Raw genomic sequence first — 22,996 nt, 5'->3', positions numbered from 1 at the left:
TCTGTGGAAGGAACTGTTCGAGCATGTCCAGGCAAACTTTTCACGTTATGGTTTCCTCTAAAAGTAAAAGAAAGGGCCTGTGGCCCCATCGTGCATCGGGCCGCACCATCATTAAACGTCAAGGTATCAAAGATGTGTTCATGTGTGTCGAGTGGGTTTTAGGAGCCCCAAATCGTAACGTTGTGGCGATTCAAATGTCCAGAAATATGGAACGTTGCTTGATCTGAAAATAGGCACTCATTTAGACAGAAAGGTCAACATTTATGGAGGCTAGCGTTGAACATACGAATACATACAGCGAGGACGATCGTTTGGCTCCAACGCTTCGACCAAATTCACTTTGTACCAAAGAGGCGTAACCTCTTATGTAAGGCTTTACTTACAGTCGATATTGCTTCACGTTATGCACGACGAATTCACTTCTGGGGGTTGCACTGAAACAAAGCTTGCATTTGCATTCTGCCAATACGTGCTTAAAACACGGGTGGTCGTCAACTTCGAGGAAGGCTTTTGACAAGGCCCACCTGTTTGAAGTTTTGAACCACCTCTTTATGCTTGTTTTTCCCGGTTGTGTCCTTGCCGCCCTACCGTTGTCACAGATTTGGATTCTGCCTATCAGATGACACATTGCGTCTTGTCCTGGTCTGCCGACAAATGACAAAGAAAAAAACGTTTCACAAAAGAAAAAAAAGTTTCACAAAAAACCACGTTTATCTATAGTTCCGAAATTACGTACTTTCGAAATGATAGTGACACTTTATGGATACTCTGTACTTTCCTTTGTGTTTTCGTTCTACAGCAGTGTGCTTCACTGTACTCCTGTTTAATTTCACAGTTCCGTAAGTCCAGTTATAGGAGAATGGCTAAAATGAAAGTGACTGGGATCTTGCGCACCAAAGTGCAGCAACAGCTGTCTAACGTACTTAGGAGAACTTTTTGATCTCTAATGGCAGACTGACAGAAACAGGTGTCATGTGTAGAAATCAGAAAATGAGGTTCCAAAGGTCCCGATACCATTATTCAGAATCGTTCGGTGCAAGTGAATGCATGTAGGTACAGTAGTGGCGTTAATTCTTGACACTTTATTGAAGTCTTCATTCGTTTTAACGTCACGTAATGTACGTAAGCTGTGGTATATCATTTAGAAAATGAGATACTGTTACGGTCCTCAGTCCGAAGGCTGTTTTGATGCAGCTGTCCATGCTACTCTATCCTGTGCATGCTTCTTCATCTCAGGACAACTACTGGAACCTACATTGTTTTGAACCTGTTTACTGCACCCATCTCTTGGTTTCCCTCCACAATTTTTAACCACACGTCTCCACACGCACACCCACACTTCCCTCCCTTCTTTTAGTTAAGCTGTGCCACAAATTTCTTTTCTCTCCAGTTCCATTCAGTACATCCTCATTGGTTACATGATCTACCCGTGTAATTTTCAGCATTCTACCGTAGCACCACATTTCGAAAGCTTCGAGTCTCTTCTTTTGTCAACTGTTTATCGTTGACGTTTCACTTTCACACAAGTCTACAGCTTTTCTAAAGTGCGTTTAACAAAGTACACTACATAAAATACCATGCCTATACCAATTTCTTTGGCGCTTCAGTGTAAGATATAGACTGGCCATAGCAGGGGCAGCTTTTCTAAAAATGAGAAGTCTGTTAACATCTAATTTAAATGTGTCAGGAAGTTGTTTTCGAAATTATCAGCCTGTAGTGTAACATTATTGGAAGTGAAACGTGGCTGATAAACTGTACACATACAAAGAGGACAGAAATTTTTTAGTTGTGATGGTACAGACGAATGTTACAGATTGGATACGTAAATTTGGTAACTATTAAAGAGATGCTGAATCGAATAGCACAGGAAATAAATTTACCTTAGAGCGTAACTAAAAAGAAGGAGTAGGTTGAGGTGACACAGCCTCAAGCATCTAGAGCAGTTAATTTATTAATGGAGGGAAGTGTGATGAAAGGAGGGGGGGGGGGCAGCGGAATTGCAGAGTAGATTGAAGTCGGTGTAGGTTGCAGGGATGAGATTTGTACAGACAGTCGTAGAGAGCGGAGAATGTCGATCACAACAAGAGAAATAACAGCAGGAGATAAATAATGATAATGAGCACCGATTAAAGATGTGCTGTTAGTTGAAGAGGGGGTCGGGGAGCGGTGTGGTTGTCTGTTACCAAGGCAAAAGCAATTCTTAAGTGAACCAGGCGGGTATTACTTGTTGAAAGGTGTAGTCCGGCTCAGTTCGGGAACATCTTTCCTCACGAGATGCATATCATTAGGCGCCCACACCTCGTGACTACGCTGTAAAACGACTCCAGCTTGTCACAAGACACTGAAGAGCGATTGAGTCAATAAATATAGGCGATTTCGTATTTAAAAGTGGAAGGAATCGAACTGCGTCAAATGACGTGATCGGCAGCCCACTGAAAGTTTTGCAATTCATCGGCACGGAAGTTCTTGCTGAGGAGAATAGCTACCACGCCTGCTTTTTCAGAGAAGAGTTACAAATCCACAAAGATAACAACAGCTTCAGTAACAAAGAGGGAAGCCTCAAGGTGCACGGATCCTGGATTCCCGTGCCGCAGCGAATGACCATTGCAGGTAGCAACGGGAGAACCACAGCGGTACGACCACGGCAAAGCCCTCGGAGGCTGGCGCGACAGATACGTACACAACCCCGTCACACAGATGTGATCACCTGTTAATAGCCTGAATTAACACCTTTTGCAGAGTGGACCGCTGCGAGACGTTCAGCACTGTTAGCCGGCCCGAGTGGCCGTGCGGTTCTAGGCGCTACAGTCTGGAGCCGAGCGACCGCTACGGTCGCAGGTTCGAATCCTGCCTCGGGCATGGATGTGTGTGATGTCCTTTGGTTAGTTAGGTTTAATTAGTTCTAAGTTCTAGGCGACTGATGACCTCAGAAGTTAAGTCGCATAGTGCTCAGAGCCATTTGAACCATTTGAACCTTGCCGTTGGTGGAGGTGTGGAGCCACGCCGTGGTCAGCTGCGGTAGGTTTCTCGGTTGAGGATCCATAGCACAGACAGCCTGATCCGAGGGGGTCTCTCAGATTCTCGATTGCATTGAAATCTGGGGAGTACAATAAGCTGATCTGGAGCTCTTCGAACCATGCACGTACATCACGAGCTGTGCGACACTTTGCGTTGTCCTCCTGGTAGGTGTCATCGTGATGAGGAGAAACAACTGCATTTAGGGGTTGACATGGTCCCCGGGGATAGTGTAATATTCCTGGCTTAGTCAGCCATCATATTAGGCTATAAGAAGCTGTTCCCAGAGCACTGGATATGCGAGAAATATATAGATGACGAAATGTGGTGCGAGGTACCTGTAACAGATGTTAGATTCAGTACCATTCCCATGAGAAAGACCGCCGGCATAAGGCTACTGCTCTGTGATTGACTGCTGTGTTCGGAGCAAGGGCGCCAAAACGTTAAAGTATAGTTATTATTATTAGTTAAACTACTCATTGGGATGAATTCACTTTTTAATATGAATATCTCTCAACAGCTGACTATCAGTCAGTCATTTTAGAATTGTTAAAAACAATTTAAATCAAAAACAAAAGACTGACGAAATAGCAGACGAAGCATTTAGGAAGAGTTCGGGTAACGCCTTTTCTGGTATGGCGCGCGAAGTGTTTCGGTTGGTTGGTTGTTTCGGGGAAGGAGACCAGACAGCGAGGTCATCGGTCTCTTCTGATTAGGGAAGGAAGTCGGCCGTGCCCTTTGAAAGGAACCATCCCGGCATTTGCCTGGAGTGATTTAGGGAAATCACGGGAAACCTAAATCAGTATGGCCGGACGCGGGATTGAACCATCGTCCTCCCGAATGCGAGTCCAGTGTCTAACCACTGCGCCACCTCGCTCGGTGAAGTGTTACGGGCTGTTCGTCACTCTGGGTTAGGCAGTCGAGAAGAACAGACATCTTGTCTGTCGTAGGATGTGTTTCCAATTTTTATTTAAGTTCCTGTTCGTTATTCTGGATGAGACAGTCGAGATGTATAGTCGTGTTGTCTGTGGCAGGATGTGTTTGCCAGTATTCAGTATTAAAAGATTCATTCCGGTAGTCATGAGGCACAGACATGTGCCGCAAATAGTGTAAAGATGCATTTTCGTAAACATTGTGTTTGATCATGTACATTCCAGCATCAGAAGGTGTTGTATTAAGATCATGTAGCCTTCTCGTGTGGCTAAATTAAAATACGCGAGTGGCATCCCTAAGAAGTGATACATTATTTCAGAACAGAACCTCGCTAAAAGCCAGTTTCAGTCTCAAGATAACAGAACCTACGACTTGCGTGCTGTTTTCTGCGCTGGGGAAATCAACTTGAAGACAGCAGGTTTGTGAACTATAACAATACCTTCGTATTCCACACAGTGCAGTGGAAACAACAAGGCGCCTCACGTGTACTGCATGCACAGAACAAATGTGCTCAGTGACACGTCATCTGCAGTAATGCAGAGGAGGTAAAGGAGGATGATCGTTATTAACACCAACAACCAATTCATTCTTCCTTTCTTGCCGTAATAGGGGCATACTTGTGTTCTCACATGGTACTTCCAGAGTGATGGGATCACCCAGGGAACACCACGAAAACATTTCCCAGCACATAACACTCCCTCTTCCGGCGTGGACCCTTCCGGCGATTGTTGCAGGGTGTTTGCTTTCAAAAGTTTCGTGTTGTACACGCCAACGGCCATCTGGCTGATGGAGCACAAAAAGTGATTCATCTGGAAAGGTCACCTGTTGCCACTCAGTTGATTCCATTGCGTCGTCGCCGATGAACTCAGCATAAGTGCATGAAACAGACGCCTGCTGCAGACGCCCATATGCTGTTGCGTTCGCTGAATGGTCGTTGAGGAGAGACTGTTGGTAGCCCCTGGTTCATCTGGGCGGTCAGATGCTCAACAGCGGCACGTCCTTTCTCTCGTACACGTCCGCAGCCGTTACTTACCTCTGTCCGTGATGATCCACAGTTGCCTCGGTGCCAGTTCTCGACGGCGCCATTTTCCCATACGCGGTATTTTTTAACCACGGCGGCAGGTGAACTGTTTATAAACTTAGCTGCTTTGGGAACGGTTTCGCCGTTGCGACGAAAGCCTCTGACTAGGCCTTTCTGGACGTCAAACAAATCGCCCCGTTTACATCTACATCCATACTCCGCAAGCCACCTGACGTTTGTGGCGGAGTGTACTTTGAGTGCCTCTATCGGTTCTCCCTTCTATTCCTGTCTCGAATTGTTCGTGGAAAGAGAGATTGTCCGTATGCCTCTGCGTGGGCTCTAATCTCTCTGATTTTATCCTCATGGTCTTTTCGCGAGATATACGTAGGAGGGAGCAATATACTGCTTGACTCCTCGGTGAAGGTATGTTCTCGAAACCTGAACAAAAGCCCGTACCGAGCTACTGAGAGTGTCTCTTGCAGAGTCTTCCACCGGAGTTTATCTATCATCTCCGTAACGCTTTCGCGATTACTAAATGATCCTGTAACGAAGCGCGCTGCTCTCCGTTGGATCTTCTCTGTATCAACCCTATCTGGCACGGACCCCACACCGGTGAGCAGTATTCAAGCAGTGGGTGAACAAGCGTACTGTAACCTACTTACTTTGTTGTCGGACTGCATTTTCTTAGGATTCTTCCAATGATTCTCAGTCTGGCATCTGCTTTACCGACGATTAATTTTATATGGCCATTCCATTTTAAATCACTCCTAATGCCTACTCCCAGATAATTTATGGAACTAACTGCTTCCAGTTGCTGACCTGCTATAATGTAGCTAAATGATAAAGGATCATTCTATGTATTCGCGGCACAGTACACTTGTCTACATTGAGATTCAATTGCCATTCCCTGCACCATGCGTCAATTCGTTGCACATCCTCCTGCATTTGAGCACAATTTTCCATTGTTACAACCTCTCTATATACTACAGCATCATCCGCAAGAAGCCTCAGTGAACTTTCGATGTCATCCACAAGGTCATTTATGTACATTGGAAATAGCAACGGTCCTACGACACTCCCCTGCGGCAAACCTGAAATGAATTCTTACTTCGGAAGACTTCTCTCCATTGAGAATGACATGCTGCGTTGTGTTATCTAGGAACTCTTCAATCCAATCACACGATTGGTCTGATAGTCCATATGCTCTTATTTTGATCATTAAACGACTAGGCGAACTGCATACAACGCCTTGCGGAAGTCAATAAACACGGCATCTACCTGGGAACCCGTGTCTATGGCCCTCTGAGTCTACATCTACATCTACATCTATACTCCGCAAGCCACCCAACGGTGTGTGGCGGAGGGCACTTTACGTGCCACTGTCATTACCTCCCTTTCCTGTTCCAGTCGCGTATGGTTCGCGGGAAGAACGACTGTCTGAAAGCCTCCGTGCGCGCTCTAATCTCTCTAATTTTACATTCGTGATCTCCTCGGGAGGTATAAGTAGGGGGAAGCAATATATTCGATACCTCATCCAGAAACGCACCCTCTCGAAACCTGGCGAGCAAGCTACACCGCGATGCAGAGCGCCTCTCTTGCAGAGTCTGCCACTTGAGTTTGCTAAACATCTCCGTAACGCTATCACGGGTACCAAATAACCCTGTGACGAAACGCGCCGCTCTTCTTTGGATCTTCTCTATCTCCTCCGTCAACCCGATGTAGTACGGATCCCACACTGTTGAGCAATACTCAAGTATAGGTCGAACGAGTGTTTTGTAAGCCACCTCATTTGTTGATGGACTACATTTTCTAAGCACTCTCCCAATGAATCTCAACCTGGTACCCGCCTTACCAACAATTAATTTTATATGATCATTCCACTTCAAATCGTTCCGCACGCATACTCCCAGATATTTTACAGAAGTAACTGCTACCAGTGTTTGTTCCGCTATCATATAATCATACAATAAGGGATCCTTCTTTCTGTGTATTCGCAAAACATTACATTTGTCTATGTTAAGGGACAGTTGCCACTCCCTGCACCAAGTGCCTATCCGCTGCAGATCTTCCTGCATTTCGCTACAATTTTCTAATGCTGCAACTTCTCTGTATACTACAGCATCATCCTCGAAAAGCCGCATCGAACTTCCGACACTATCTACTAGGTCATTTATATATATTGTGAAAAGCAATGGTCCCATAACACTCCCCTGTGGCACGCCAGAGGTTACTTTAACGTCTGTAGACGTCTCTCCATTGATAACAACATGCTGTGTTCTGTTTGTTAAAAACTCTTCAATCCAGCCACACAGCTGGTCTGATATTCCGTAGGCTCTTACTTTGTTTATCAGGCGACAGTGCGGAACTGTATCGAACGCCTTCCGGAAGTCAAGAAAAACAGCATCTACCTGGGAGCATGTATCTAATATTTTCTGGGTCTCATGAACAAATAAAGCGAGTTGGGTCTCACACGATCGCTGTTTCCGGAATCAATGTTGATTCCTACATAGTAGATTCTGGGTTTCCAAAAACGACATGATACTCGAGCAAAAAACATGTTCTAAAATTCTACAACAGATCGACGTCAGAGATATAGGTCTATAGTTTTGCGCATCTACTCGACGACCCTTCTTGAAGACTGGGACGACCTGTGCTCTTTTCCAATCATTTGGAACCCTCCGTTCCTCTAGAGACTTGCGGTACATGGCTGTTAGAAGGGGGGCAAGTTCTTTCGCGTACTCTGTGTAGAATCGAATTGGTATCCCGTCAGGTCCAGTGGACTTTCAAAAATGGTTCAAATGGTTCTGAGCACTATGGGACTCAACTGCTGTGGTCATAAGTCCCCTAGAACGTAGAACCACTTAAACCTAACTAACCTAAGGACATCACACACATCCATGCCCGAGGCAGGATTCGAACCTGCGACCGTAGCGGTCGTGCGGTTCAGACAGTAGCGCCTTTAACCGCTCGGACACTCCGGCCGGCCCAGTGGACTTTCCTCTGTTGAGTCATTCCAGTTGCTTTTCTATTCCTTGGACACTTATTTCGATGTCAGCCATTTTTTCGTTTGTGCGAGGATTTAGAGAAGGAACTGCAGTGCGGTCTTCCTCCGTGAAACAGCTTTGGAAAAAGGTGTTTAGTATTTCAGCTTTACGCGTGTCATGCTCTGTTTCAATGCCATCATCATCCCGGAGTGTCTGGATATGCTGTTTCGAGCCACTTACTGATTTAACGTAAGACCAGAACTTCCGAGGATTTTCTGTCAAGTCGGTACATAGAATTTTACTTTCGAATTCACTGAACGCTTCACGCATAGCCCTCCTTACGCTAACTTTGACATCGTTTAGCTTCTGTTTGTCTGAGAGGTTTTGGCTGCGTTTAAACTTGGAGTGAAGCTCTCTTTGCTTTCGCAGTAGTTTCCTAACTTCGTTGTTGTACCACGGTGGGTTTTTCCCGTCCCTCACAGTTTTACTCGGCACGTACCTGTCTAAAACGCATTTTCCGATTGCCTTGAACTTTTTCCATAAACACTCAACATTGTCAGTGTCGGAACAGAAATTTTCGTTTTGATCTGTTAGGTAGTCTGAAATCTGCCTTCTATTACTCTTGCTAAACAGATAAACCTTCCTCCCTTTTTTTTTATATTCCTATTAACTTCCATATTCAGGGATGCTGCAACGGCCTTATGATCACCGATTCCCTGTTCTGCACATACAGCGTCGAAAAGTTCGGGTCTGTTTGTTATCAGTAGGTCCAAGATGTTATCTCCACGAGTCGGTTCTCTGTTTAATTGCTCGAGGTAATTTTCGGATAGTGCCCTCAGTATAATGTCACTCGATGCTGTGTCCCTACCACCCGTCCTAAACATCTGAGTGTCCCAGTCTATATCTGGTAAATTGAAATCTCCACCTAAGACTATAACATGCTGAGAAAATTTATGTGAAATGTATTCCAAATTTTCTCTCAGTTGTTTTGCCACTAATGCTGCTGAGTCGGGAGGTCGGTAAAAGGAGCCAATTATGAACCTAGCTCGGTTGTTGAGTGTAACCTCCACCCATAATAATTCACAGGAACTATCCACTTCTACTTCACTACAGGATAAACTACTACTAACAGCGACGAACACTCCACCACCGGTTGCATGCAATCTATTCTTTCTAAACACCGTCTGTACCTTTGTAAAAATTTCGGCAGAATTTATCTCGTGGACGAATAGCGGGAGCTGGGTTTCACACGATCGTCTTTTTCGAAACCCATGCTGTTTCCTACAGAGTAGATTTCTAGTCTCCAGAAAAGTCATTATACTCGAACATAACACGTATTCCAAAATAGTACAACTGATCGACGTTAGAGGTATAGGTCTATAGTTCTGCACATCTGTTCGACGTCCATTCTTGAAAACGCTTATATCCCTGGCAGCTGCCGCCTGAGTGGTTATTGTACGTTGACGATGAACATAGGTGATGGTAACATTGCGACTGGATCGTGTGTAATAAGCGGCCGTGAACTCGACTAAAGTCTGCCACGAGCAATGGACGGTGAAGCTCTGACAATGCCAACCACACCTTCTGGAGAAACGGTAGAAATATCATGAAACAAACGTCGGCTGGGAAACCCGAGACAGACCCCAATGGGCAGTTTGTCAAGTGGCCACGAAAGCCTCAGTAACTTTACATTGTGTAAGTTCATTACGGTGGAAATGAAGTGTCCTGTTTGGAGAGTAGGAAGGTGAATCACATTCAAGATCTGTGTATCAGTAGATTAAAAAGTAGTACCGTAACTTTGTAGAGTATTCCTGGAGTGACTGCGTCTGTACAAAAGCACGAGCCGCGTAACGAGAGAGGAATTACAGAGGGGCGGGCAGGAGTTCTGGAGGCTTCATTAGTGCGCGAGGAGCCCCTGCCCTTTGTCCCGCACCCCACGCCACCGCGGGCCGGCTCCGCCTGTTAAAAGCTCCGAGTCGTGTGGCGGCTGGCGTCGGCCCTTATCGCTGTTTGCGCTGAGCGGCAACAATCACAGCCGCGCATGCGCACTGCGGCACAGTAGCCACGCGCGGCGCCGCTATCTGCCCCCTGTTTGCCGCGTCACAGCGCAAAGAGGACCGCGCGTGCTCAGCTGCGAAACCGTAACGCAACGCCACAAAGCCAGCCGCAGCCGCCCCTTGATGTTTATCGCCAGACGTCACCCGTCCGCAGTAGATTCTTATCGCGCGCGGCGAACGTGCTGCAAATGTGTCGCCGTTGATTCCCCACTGTGCACTCGAGCACGACCACCGCGCTTTTGAGAGAACAGCGAATAGAAATTTACAAACGCACAAGCGCTTCTAATGAAGCAGTCCGATGAAGCTCGTGTAAACTCCCGAGAGAGAAAGGCCAAATAACAACGTACCTTCCGTTAATTCACCAGTGGAGAGTTGGCCGTTAATCCGTATCGTGTCTCCAGTTCAGCCGACTTGATACTGCGGTGGCAATACTTTACAAAGAGAATCATTGTTTTTTAATTCAGCCAATCGCCATACACAGATCCCCCCGCAAAGTGTCATTTAAGTAGACATTGAGTTGTACAGCCGCGCGTAGCCGAGCAGTCTAGGGCGCTGCAGTCATGGACTGTGCAGCTGGTTCCGGCGGAGGTTCGAGTCCTCCCTCGGGCATGAGTGTGTGTGTTTGTCCTTAGGATAATTTAGGTTAAGTAGTGTGTAAGTTTAGGGACTGATGACCTTAGCCGTTAAGTTCCATAAGATTTCACATACATTTGAACATTTTTGAGTTGTACAACACTACACATCCCAGTTATATTAATGTGTCCAATGCGTATGTTCGACGTTAACGTGAAACACCCACTCACACATGGCAGTTGGCAGCATTTGTTGTGGAAGGTACGTAAAGAGTATCCGGAGGGTGAGAGGGGGCGGCAGGTGTTGAGACGCAGAAAACAGCGCAGTTGTTGTGGTAATGCGGAAACGGAACGATTTACCTGCCCCGTAGCAAATGGTTCAAATGGCTCTGAGCACTATGGGACTTATATTCTGAGGTCATCAGTCGCCTAGAACTTAGAACTACTTAAACCTAACTAACCTAAGGACATCACACACACCCATGCCCGATGCAGGATTCGAACCTGCGACCATAGCGGTCGTTCGGTTCCAGACTGTAGCGCCTAGAACCGCTCGGTCACCCCGGCCGGCCGACCGTAGCAGCATCGCGGTTCTGGACTGAAGTGCCTAGAACCGCTCGGCCACAACGGCCGGCTCGGGCAAAGGCAGGAAGCATTTTCGAAACGGCTAAGTTTGTAAACTGTTTACTAGGCCTCGTGGTTAAAGTAAACCGTGTATTGCAAAATGGCGCTATCCAAAACCGGCGCCTAGGCAGCTACGGTGCGCATCGGGTCATATATGTCAGGGGTGAAGGACTGCTGCAGAGATGTGTACGGACGAACAGAAGTGCAGCTTTTGCCCAGCTGACTGCCCACACGAACCAAGGGGCTATCAGAAGTGTCTCCTCAACGACCATTCAGCGGATGTTGCTGTGTTTGGGTTTCCACAGCAGGCATTTGGTTCGTGCATCCATGTTGATTTCTGTTCACTGGGGACGAAGGTTTGAGTTCGCACACCAGTACTGCAGCTGTACGTCCACTAGAGATGGGTCGTTCGCGAACTAACGTGTCCAAAGGAACGGTTCATCAAAATGAACGGAACGAGCGAGGAACGAATTCTAAGGAACGGTCTTTCATAGTTCACTTCGGTCGCGGTTTTCTAATTCTACTTGCCGGGAACGGGTAACGGTCGGTCTCGTTCCCGCAACGGCACGTCGGCCGGTCTCGTTCCAGTTTCGGTCCCGATCCCGTCTGTCTCGGTCTCGCTCGGCCGGACTCGTCTTCTTCGCGTGGCCACTCGTCGCAGTTCCACTGCCGACTGCTCATAGACAGCTCAGTATCGAGTTGTTATTCGTTGCGTTTACTAAGCACGCCCATTCTAGATCTGTTTGAAACCTTTTTTGAACTCTGAACTTCTGGTTCCTTTGGTATTCTATTCAGCGTCCATGTCCAGTAATTAAAATGTATTTTATAATTACGTAAATTACATAAAAATTACGTGGTATGTAATACATACATCTTTTCAGGTAACAAAACGTCATATCAGCTTACTTCACTATTTAGACAAACAGCAGAAGAAATACTTGTAAAAAGGCAAGATTTTTTTGTTATTAGACATGCAAAGGAAGTCAGCACGGCACACACGAGTGGCCATTTTCTACATCTACATCTACATTTATACTCCGCAAGCCACCCAACGGTGTGTGGCGGAGGGCACTTTACGTGCCTCTGCCATTACCTCCCTTTCCTGTTCCAGTCGCGTATGGTTCGCGGGAAGAACGACTGTCTGAAAGCCTCCGTGCGCGCTCTAATCTCTCTAATTTTACATTCGTGATCTCCTCGGGAGGTATAAGTAGGGGGAAGCAATATATTCGATACCTCATCCAGAAACGCACCCTCTCGAAACCTGGCGAGCAAGCTACACCGCGATGCAGAGCGCCTCTCTTGCAGAGTCTGCCACTTGAGTTTGCTAAACATCTCCGTAACGCTATCACGGGTACCAAATAACCCTGTGACGAAACGCGCCGCTCTTCTTTGGATCTTCTCTATCTCCTCCGTCAACCCGATCTAGTACGGATCCCACACTGTTGAGCAATACTCAAGTATAGGTCGAACGAGTGTTTTGTAAGCCACCTCATTTGTTGATGGACTACATTTTCTAAGCACTCTCCCAATGAATCTCAACCTGGTACCCGCCTTACCAACAATTAATTTTATATGATCATTCCACTTCAAATCGTTCCGCACGCATACTCCCAGATATTTTACAGAAGTAACTGCTACCAGTGTTTGTTCCGCTATCATATAATCATACAATAAGGGATCCTTCTTTCTGTGTATTCGCAAAACATTACATTTGTCTATGTTAAGGGACAGTTGCCACTCCCTGCACCAAGTGCCTATCCGCTGCAGATCTTCCTGCATTTCGCTACAATTTTCTAATGCTGCAACTTCTCTGTATACTACAGCATCATCCTCGAAAAGCCGCATCGAACTTCCGACACTATCTACTAGGTCATTTATATATATTGTGAAAAGCAACGGTCCCATAACACTCCCCTGTGGCACGCCAGAGGTTACTTTAACGTCTGTAGACGTCTCTCCATTGATAACAACATGCTGTGTTCTGTTTGCTAAAAACTCTTCAATCCAGCCACACAGGTGGTCTGATATTCCGTAGGCTCTTACTTTGTTTATCAGGCGACAGTGCGGAGCTGTATCGAACGCCTTCCGGAAGTCAAGAAAAATAGCATCTACCTGGGAGCATGTATCTAATATGTTCTGGGTCTCATGAACAAATAACGCGAGTTGGGTCTCACACGATCGCTGTTTCCGGAATCCACGTTCATTCCTACATAGTAGATTCTGGGTTTCCAAAAACGACATTCAGAGATATAGGTCTATAGTTTTGCGCATCTGCTCGACGACCCTTCTTGAAGACTGGGACTACCTGTGCCCTTTTCCAATCATTTGGAACCCTCCGTTCCTCTAGAGACTTGCGGTACACGGCTGTTAGAAGGGGGGCAAGTTCTTTCGCGTACTCTGTGTAGAATCGAATTGGTATCCCGTCAGGTCCAGTGGACTTTCCACTGTTGAGTGATTCCAGTTGCTTTTCTATTCCTTGGACACTTATTTCGATGTCAGCCATTTTTTCGTTTGTGCGAGGATTTAGAGAAGGAACTGCAGTGCGGTCTTCCTTTGTGAAACAGCTATGGAAAAAGGTGTTTAGTATTTCAACTTTACGCGTGTCATCCTCTGTTTCAATGCCATCATCATCCCGGAGTGTCTGGATATGCTGTTTCGAGCCACTTACTGATTTAACGTAAGATCAGAACTTCCTAGGATTTTCTGTCAAGTCGGTACATAGAATTTTACTTTCGAATTCACTGAACGCTTCTCGCATAGCCCTCCTTACGCTAACTTTGACATCGTTTAGCTTCTGTTTGTCTGAGAGGTTTTGGCTGCGTTTAAACTTGGAGTGAAGCTCTCTTTGCTTTCGCAGTAGTTTCCTAACTTCGTTGTTGTACCACGGTGGGTTTTTCCCGTCCCTCACAGTTTTACTCGGCACGTACCTGTCTAAAACGCATTTTCCGATTGCCTTGAACTTTTCCCATAAACACTCAACATTGTCAGTGTCGGAACAGAAATTTTCGTTTTGATCTGTTAGGTAGTCTGAAACCTGCCTTCTATTACTCTTGCTAAACAGGTAAACCTTCCTCCCTTTTTTTATATTCCTATTAACTTCCATATTCAGGGATGCTGCAACGGCCTTATGATCACTGATTCCCTGTTCTGCACTTACAGAGTCGAAAAGTTCGGGTCTGTTTGTTATCAGTAGGTCCAAGATGTTATCTCCACGAGTCGGTTCTCTGTTTAATTGCTCGAGGTAATTTTCGGATAGTGCCCTCAGTATAATGTCACTCGATGCTGTGTCCCTACCACCCGTCCTAAACATCTGAGTGTCCCAGTCTATATCTGGTAAATTGAAATCTCCACCTAAGACTATAACATGCTGAGAAAATTTATGTGAAATGTATTTTCCGTCTTTTTTTGATCCAAGGTAAAAGAGAATGTTCATTGTTATGGAAGGCAGACCGACTTACAACCGAATGAAGCCCGCGCTCCATAATCGAGTGTCTGGTGTCACATTTTGTAAAGAGAATATGATAACTTATACAATATTATTTCAGTGGTACCGGGTGGTGCATGAGAAATCGGCCCCGAGTGTCAGACTGCTCACTGTCGCCCACCAATCGCCATCTATTGCTTCGAAGTTGTTGTTGCATTAGCTTATTTGTTATTTTTTCACTGCCTGATTATTACATGTTTATCTATTCTGCTCGTAGCGCTCAAAAAATCGTGCTTAATTAGCGACAGTCTCTACTCGGGGCCAGTATTCCGTACGTCACCTTATATTATTTCACTGTGATCTTCCACATAAAGCTACAGTTGGCTAAATGAGAGATTTTGCAGGGTCACGAACATTAAAGTGTGAGGGAATTCTGTTATGAATAAAAACTCTGTACTCCAGGGGAGAGGTAAGTGCTCCCTCTTGGCGCCTTCCATGTTGTCACCTTTGCTACTAATTTTCAATTTTTCATAAGAACCATACACCAAGCACAAATGAACGGTGAACAAGTAAAAATGAACGGTTCCCAAAAAGGAGCGATCGCCAGTGAACTAGTCCCAAGGATGAACGAGTTTTCCCATCTCTGACGTCAACTGAGTGGCGACAGATGTCCTTTTCAGATGAATCTAAGTTTATACTGCGCTGGAAAGATGATCGTTGTTTTGTACAGCACCGTAACAATCGTCTGAAGGGTCCAGGTTGGAGCGTGGAGTATTATGGTCTGAAAAATGTTTTCGTGACATTCCCTGGATGATCTCGTCATTTTGGAAGGCACAATGGATCAACATAAAAATGCTTCTATTCTTGGGACCAGCCCCCCGCTACTCGCAGTTTGTTTTTACTCGGCACGTTGGCATCTACCAGCAGGACAATACATCGCTTCACACAGTTTGTAACGCTGCGCTAATGCACACGATACTCTTTAAAGCCTGTACTATGGTAAGTTGACGGGCTTCACCTTAAGAGAAAGGATTTTTGAATAGATTTTGACCGCGTGTACCTGAATGGAGGCAAATCAGACTTACACCCACTCAGTAATAACAATGATACGTCAAGCAATTCCGGAGTGCAACCACACGTTAGGGCAGACAAGAAACAACACAGCAGATGCTACCAAATTGTTAATAATACGGTCGCCAGCCTAATTAGGCATTAACTGAGTTTCTTCCCTGTACAAGTTGATGTACGTTCATACAAAACAATACGTAATAACACTGCATAATATGGTAAATTTTAGAACCAGAAATTCTACTGAACTAATAATTTCACTTTCTGTACTAACATGGACAAGCCATAAATACACAACAAAACACTATAATGTTTACTACAAACTTCGTACTGTCTACTGATCTGATTAAAATCGGGCATAGGTTACCCTAGAAATAGCACTTTCGAAACACACATACAATGTCAATTTTGAAAAAGGTAAAACATTGATAAATTTTGGTTTTATGTTGACTTTAACTTTGCTGATCAAATCAGTTCAATACACTTCAGAATTCAAATGAATAGAAAAGAAAAGGGGGGGGGGCTGAAACTGTTATGATCACTGTATTGAAATTTTGATTATTGAAATCATTAAGCACACAAGATTTCCAATATATGAGTTACTACTCTTTTTTTTGTCTTATTTCCTGCTCATTTAACTACCATTAATTTTGTCTCAAATTAATTAAACTTAATTACTAAACCAATTTCAACATTATCCTCCAACTTTGTCAGACCTTTGTTATTTACCTATATATTCATTAACAACAAAGTTATTTAAACATCATTCTAACATAGATAGGTCTGCAGGTAATTATTATTAACATAAACTTTGAATCTTCATTTCGGGGCACTCCGATTGCACAACATGTGGAAAGGACCCTGTCTAGGTTAGTTGTGAGGATAATTAAATGATAGGACAGTTCTGGTAAAATTTAAGTTGTTATTGAACAGTATGGAACAAAAGTAACACTGGTCCGCACAAATACAGTACTAAAAGTTTCAACCTGTTCGTATCGATGCGGCGGTCGGCAGGCGGCGAGATGGCGAGGCACAGAGCACACATACAATCACAGCAATGGCTCTTGATGTATCGGCACTTTGCTTCTTCTTAGCGTCGCAATACTTTTCCATTTAGCGCCTATGGAATATTGCCATGCTGTATAGGCGTCGGAAACGGCACATCCGAGGCTCAATGAAACCTCGTCTTCCAGGAGAGCCTCCTCGATCCAGAACGTGTTGCTCAGATCAGTGCCCAACTCCGACTACTACTGCTGAGCCCGTTATGCCGTGCAGCGCCCGTGTGCCTTTTCCCGCGCTCGCCTGCCATCCACCTTTTACCGCTCCACTACAGACAGGGTATTCACCTGAGGTTTTGCATTCTACATATCCCAATACATTGCCTACGTATGGACCAGACGCACAATTACAACTTTAACATCTTACAACAGATTCAAGGTTTCTTACATTTCAATTCTGTTACAATATTGTTTGACATTTGACATAAACATTAATATTCACATCGAAATTTGTTTACAGTTTTCTTAACACAATGACATGAAAAGAAAAGAAATGAAATCAGAATATCGATTACACTAATTTATCGAAAATCAGAAAAAAAATTATTATATGTACAATAGTACAGCGTTGTTGTTGTTACAAGTTCATACTGTACTACGAGGTTCAGAGAGAGCGAACTCCCTGGATGTAACCCGGTTGTGAATCTGTGGGACTACATTGGACGGGCTGTTCGCTTTCTCGATCCTCGCCGGCCGAGGTGGCCGAGCGATTCTAGGCGCTTCAGTCCGGAACCGTGCGACTGCTACGGTCGCAGGTTCGAATCCTGCCTCGGGTATTTAGGTTCAAGTAGTTCTAAGTTCTAGGGGACTGATGACCTCAGAGGTAAAGTCCCATAGTGCTCAGAGCCATTTGAACCATTTGAACCTCGATCCCCAACCGAAGAACCTCGCGCAGCTGATTACGGCACACATCGCCGTCGGTACCTTCCAGAACCCCACTGACTCCCTGCATGCCCGCGCTGTAAAAGATGATTATTCAGTCTTTTGACAGGTGGGTACATTTACGTGAGTGGACCGCGTAGTTAATACTTCTAAGCTATTGACAAATTACGTCATGAGTAGCTTCTAAAACCCAGAGACGAATCTTGATCTGTATCATTTTCGAACGAAGCGCAATGAGAATGATGTAGATGAACATTCAATTTATTAGCTAATTCTGAATTGTAGACTATTAACTAGCGAAAAATTTCATTACTTTGTGATTTCAATGCCTATCAAACGCAAATTTGTAAGTACCACAGACGAACAAAAAATGGCTCTGAGCACTATGGGACTCAACTGCTGTGGTCATTAGTCCCCTAGAACTTAGAACTACTTAAACCTAACTAACCTAAGGACATCACACACATCCATGCCCGAGGCAGGATTCGAACCTGCGACCGTAGCAGTCGCACGGTTCCGGACTGCGCGCCTAGAACCGCGAGACCACCGCCGCCGGCATAGACGAACACAGTTCATTGTTAAACTGAGTACATATCATCTGCCGACTTGCTGGTCATGTCTGATAACAGACTCTTTACACTGTCAATGCAGATGAACTTATTTGTGGTTTGTACCCCTACATATCGCACCCCGATAAGAATAGGGAATACTTGGAAACATTCGATTTAAAGAAGTAATACCATAACTCTTACTGTTTACTGAAATACTGTTAGCTTCCTCTAAATTTCAAGTAAGTATACATTTCCCGTTGAAATTGGGGCGATTCGCACATACTTTTCAGTGACGTAAAGATGCCGTATTTCGACTTGGGTAGCTTTTCTTGATAGGATGCGATATAATTGTATATTTATGTTATACATATTAGCTTACTTCAACAGTAAAGCATAATTAAAAGCTAACGAACATGCAGGTGCACAATTACTTACGCATCTATTTATTTCCAAAACGAGTGTTACGCTGTTTATTCATGGTTGAAGTTCGCATGCACTGTCCTCACTGCACCTATGAGGGATAGTCAAATGGAAACTAGACAGCTGGGGAAAAGTAAGTAACCTGTTTATTACTTCAAAAGTAATCGTCATAACTGTTAATACTTCTATCCGACTGTGAGAGAAAAGACGATCAATGCCTTCATGGAAAAATTTTTGCGGTTGCCCACGTGATAGGCGTGCACTTCTTCGCCCGAAGCAAACCCACGGCCACAAGCGGCTTTCTTCAAGGCTCCAAAAATATGGAAATCGCATGGGTAGCGATCGGAACTGTACGGAGGTGTGTACAGAATTTCCAGTGAAACTTTTGTAGCTTCTGTAGCCTAATGGAAATGACCTTGGCAACACGTGGGCAGGCCTACACATCCTCTATACAGTTCCGATCTCCCCCCTCCCCTCCCATGCAATTTCTTTATTTTAGGAGCCCTCAAGAAAGACTTTCCCGGTCGACGAAGAGGTGCACCCCCGGGTATTACCATGGTTCCGTAGACAACAGCAAAGCATTGACTCTCTTGTCCCGCAGTGGGATAAATGCAGTAACAGTTACGGCGATTACTTTTGAAATAATAAAAAGTTTACTTACTTTTTTCATCTGTTTGGTTTTCACCTGACTGTCCCTTGTACTACATACACATTGTTTCGGCTGACATTTGGACCATGATCACATCAGTGCCCATGTCTTTAACGCTTTGTGTGTTCCCACGTGTCCTGCTCAGAAACTGAATCAGTATTCTTTCTGAGAGGCACCCACATGCCTTGCTCATATTGTCGCATCAAGCAGTCAGGCCTGCAAGATGAGTGGTCTGCCAAGCGAGTGGATTCATTCTTATTTATCGAGTAACATGAACTCTCGTACTCACAATTAAGTTACAAATTATCCTCCTGTATGAATATTACGCAACGGAAACGCACATCTGACTATCAGTAATTTACAGAACTCTGACTGTTCACTACGCACTGGCAATACCACATTTTCTTTCTTATTTAACAGCTTTGATCAACACGTGGCCATCGCACTGAATATGAATGGCGCACACATTATAAATTCTGGATATCATGACAACATACAATTCGAAGGAAAAGGCCACCAATCTTCTTCTTTTCACTATCTCATTTATTCCGATAAATTCTATAACCTAAACACACAAATTCTATAACCTACAACAATAACACATGACAAATTCCGCCCAGTGGGCATGGCTTTACATTGGTGATTCTCTATCTTATGGTCTCGTAATTATTTAACGCTACAGTGCACTTTCTGGCTAGGATGGTGGATCTTTTTTTTTTTATATCTCACACTTCGACTCTCACAACCATCATCACGAAACTTTCCTCCAGACCGAGCGGTACAAAAGGAACGGGCATAACCCACTACCTCTGAAACTACCTTGCTACTCTCCCATGCACACCACACATACGAGGCCTCTTCAGAAAGTAAGCTCCGATTGATTGCCAAATTGAAACCACAGTGAACATCAGAAATGTTTTACTTGTAACAATTAGCTACACCTTTCAGCTACTTCTCTACGTAGTCGCCGTTCTGACTTAGACTTTTGTCATAGCGTTGTACCAACTTTTCAATAGCCTCATCATAGAAGGCAGCCGCCAGTGCTTTCCGCCAATTCTCCACGCTGGCCTACACCTCGTTGTCTGTGTCAAAATGTTGTCTTCAAAGACAGCGGTTCATGTGACCAGAGATGAAACTCAGGGGGAGACAATTGCGGACTGTATTGTGGGTAATCTCACATTTCCATTTGAAAACGATGCAGGAGCATCTTCATTGCCCCTGCAGAATGCGGCTGAGAATTGTCTTGAAGAAGAAACAGCACGACAGTTATGTAATGTTAGCTGCATAGCTTCAGGCGAAATTTCTCACCAGGCCCTCGTACTTGGCGGCAGACACTATTTTCTAGACATCTTTACGCACTCACTGCGAGCTCAGAAATGAGAAGAGCGACGTGATGCTAACTGGGGTTATACTACAGACACTACCCAACACATCTGTGCAAAGCTTTATCGGATTTTCATAGTCGTTTCCATTTCGCGACCGATCGGAGCGTACTTTCTGAACGCCCCTCGTACTTAAATTACATGACATACACCACACTGCAACATGGAATACAACATAAGGAATAGTCACAACATTATAATCACATCACTTTCAGCTTTCCCACTTCAATTAGTATTCATACCAGTTTCACACGACACTGGCCCACTTCGTAACTTTTCTTTCCTACTACGAACTCTGGACGATATATGCACGTCTTCCTGTGCAATGCAAGCCAAGTGGAGTTGCTGGATAGACGGCTGACTCACCTTGCTTCTCTCTCAGAGTATTATAGTTTGAATCAAGCGTCACACGGAAACATAACACGCAAAGTAATATTAAGAACATATTCATCACACACACGCGAGTCCTCAACTGATACCATGGACGAGTACTTCTCTTTATCCTTTGTCTCATACACAGATTGAGACTCACACAGTACTCACCACGTGGAAGTACTCGCCTCTAATTTCAAGTCCTGCACACGCTATTTCTTAAATATTTCAACTTATAGTACACACGCTAGTAATTCAGCTTAACTTAAGCACACGGAAGTATTTCAACTTATTGCTACACGTGGTTTCATTGTGACCGTTGGTCACTTCCGAAGATTACTACGATCCCCTTAATATTACCTGCCTGACATTTAATTCTCCCCACAAAAGTTCCTGAAATAGAGAAATTATTACTCTAAACTACTCTTAAGTATTTCACATGCATACCATGTCTCCACTCTTTTGTCCTTACGGAGCACGCCTAAGACAGGTCTTACCAACACTAGATCCAGCGGCAGAGTGTTGAAACATGGCCGTTCTCTAGGTCATCTCGCACCTCTGTCGAAGTGGGGGAGCAACTTGCTACCTTATTGGTCAGCCACATTTCAGGCGCTCAAAGCTCAGGTAAATTTCATCTCTTTGGTTCCACCACAGGTGGCCAAAGGATCGTCTCAAAGATGATCATATATTCACATTCACTATCTGCAGTTAGCAGACGACCATACATTCATTCATTCATTTCACAGATCTCACCAAACTGGATGTGGGGATTTATTTTGTGGGAGTGCACATGTGATCAATTAAATAAATAAATTGTCATTCTTTCCCACACTGGTATACGGCTTCGCTGTATTAATTGAAATTGAGTTATTTTTACAAAAAATATGTTGTTCTGACAAGAATAATGAAGTATGTTGTACCTATTTTCAATGTCGGGTGGTACTGTACCGTTTCATTTCATCATGGAGATGTTGATGTTAGTAAGATGCAAGAAGTTTACAATTCCCCATTACGGGTTTTGAGGCCACAGTTTTTCATTGACATCCATTACACTCTCAAATAATCTTATGGAATGACAGATTTTTTAATTTTTTTAGTTTCGTTTAACACTGACAATTTTTTATTAACGCCTACTTTGTGTCACTTACATAATCCTTTATTCTACAGACTGTATTTTTAAGACGTATGCTTTAATATCCAGAAACTAATTGAGGACGTAGTTTGCAAGTGCTACTCCGAAATGAAGAGGTTGGCACAGGAGAGGAATTCATGGCGGGCCGTATCAAACCAGTCAAAAGACTGATGACTCAAAACAAAAACAAAAAAAGCTTTAACTGCTATTTTTTTTTAAAAAAGTTGATTTTAGTTATGTCTTTGGGCTATTTTTTGACAATTTGACTCCCTGACAAATAATGTTTCGAATTTTCTGTTTAGCGATTCTCAGTACGTGAAAATGAAACGTGACTCTTGCTGCATGATGATGGACAGAGCTGTTGGTTTAATAATTACTAATGTCTTTATTATTGTGGACAGCGGATTGGTAGATGGGCTTAAATGGTGCACTGATAATCCCCAGCTCTATAAACAGATTTTCACAATGAGCCCAGTTATTATTTTTTGTGGGGTCCTGCCTACTCGTCTCGTATAGGGTGCCTAAAGGATGCTGCGTTCTCAGATTGCTATACAACAATTCAAGAAAATCACATTAATAGTTTTTATTACAATAAAGAAGATAGACAATATTTAACTTTGTATTCCAAGAACGTTTCGCAAGCGATGGGCGACAGGCAAACAACCAGTGTCTTTATATACTATGTCCATGCAAGCAATGGATATGGACCACTAATAACGGCTATCATAGTGCTCTCCTAGTGCCGGTCTAGTATTGTGCGGCCGAGGCTGGCAGGAGCGGCGCGTATGTCCTCTTCTTGTAGAGGCCGGTGCCGCCGTGGTGCGGTGCTGGTCAGCGGGCTATTGGCTGACG

The sequence above is a fragment of the Schistocerca nitens genome, chromosome 8, assembly GCF_023898315.1.
Source record: "Schistocerca nitens isolate TAMUIC-IGC-003100 chromosome 8, iqSchNite1.1, whole genome shotgun sequence".
NCBI lineage: Eukaryota > Metazoa > Arthropoda > Insecta > Orthoptera > Acrididae > Schistocerca > Schistocerca nitens.
Note: the sequence above shows the minus strand (reverse complement) of the source record.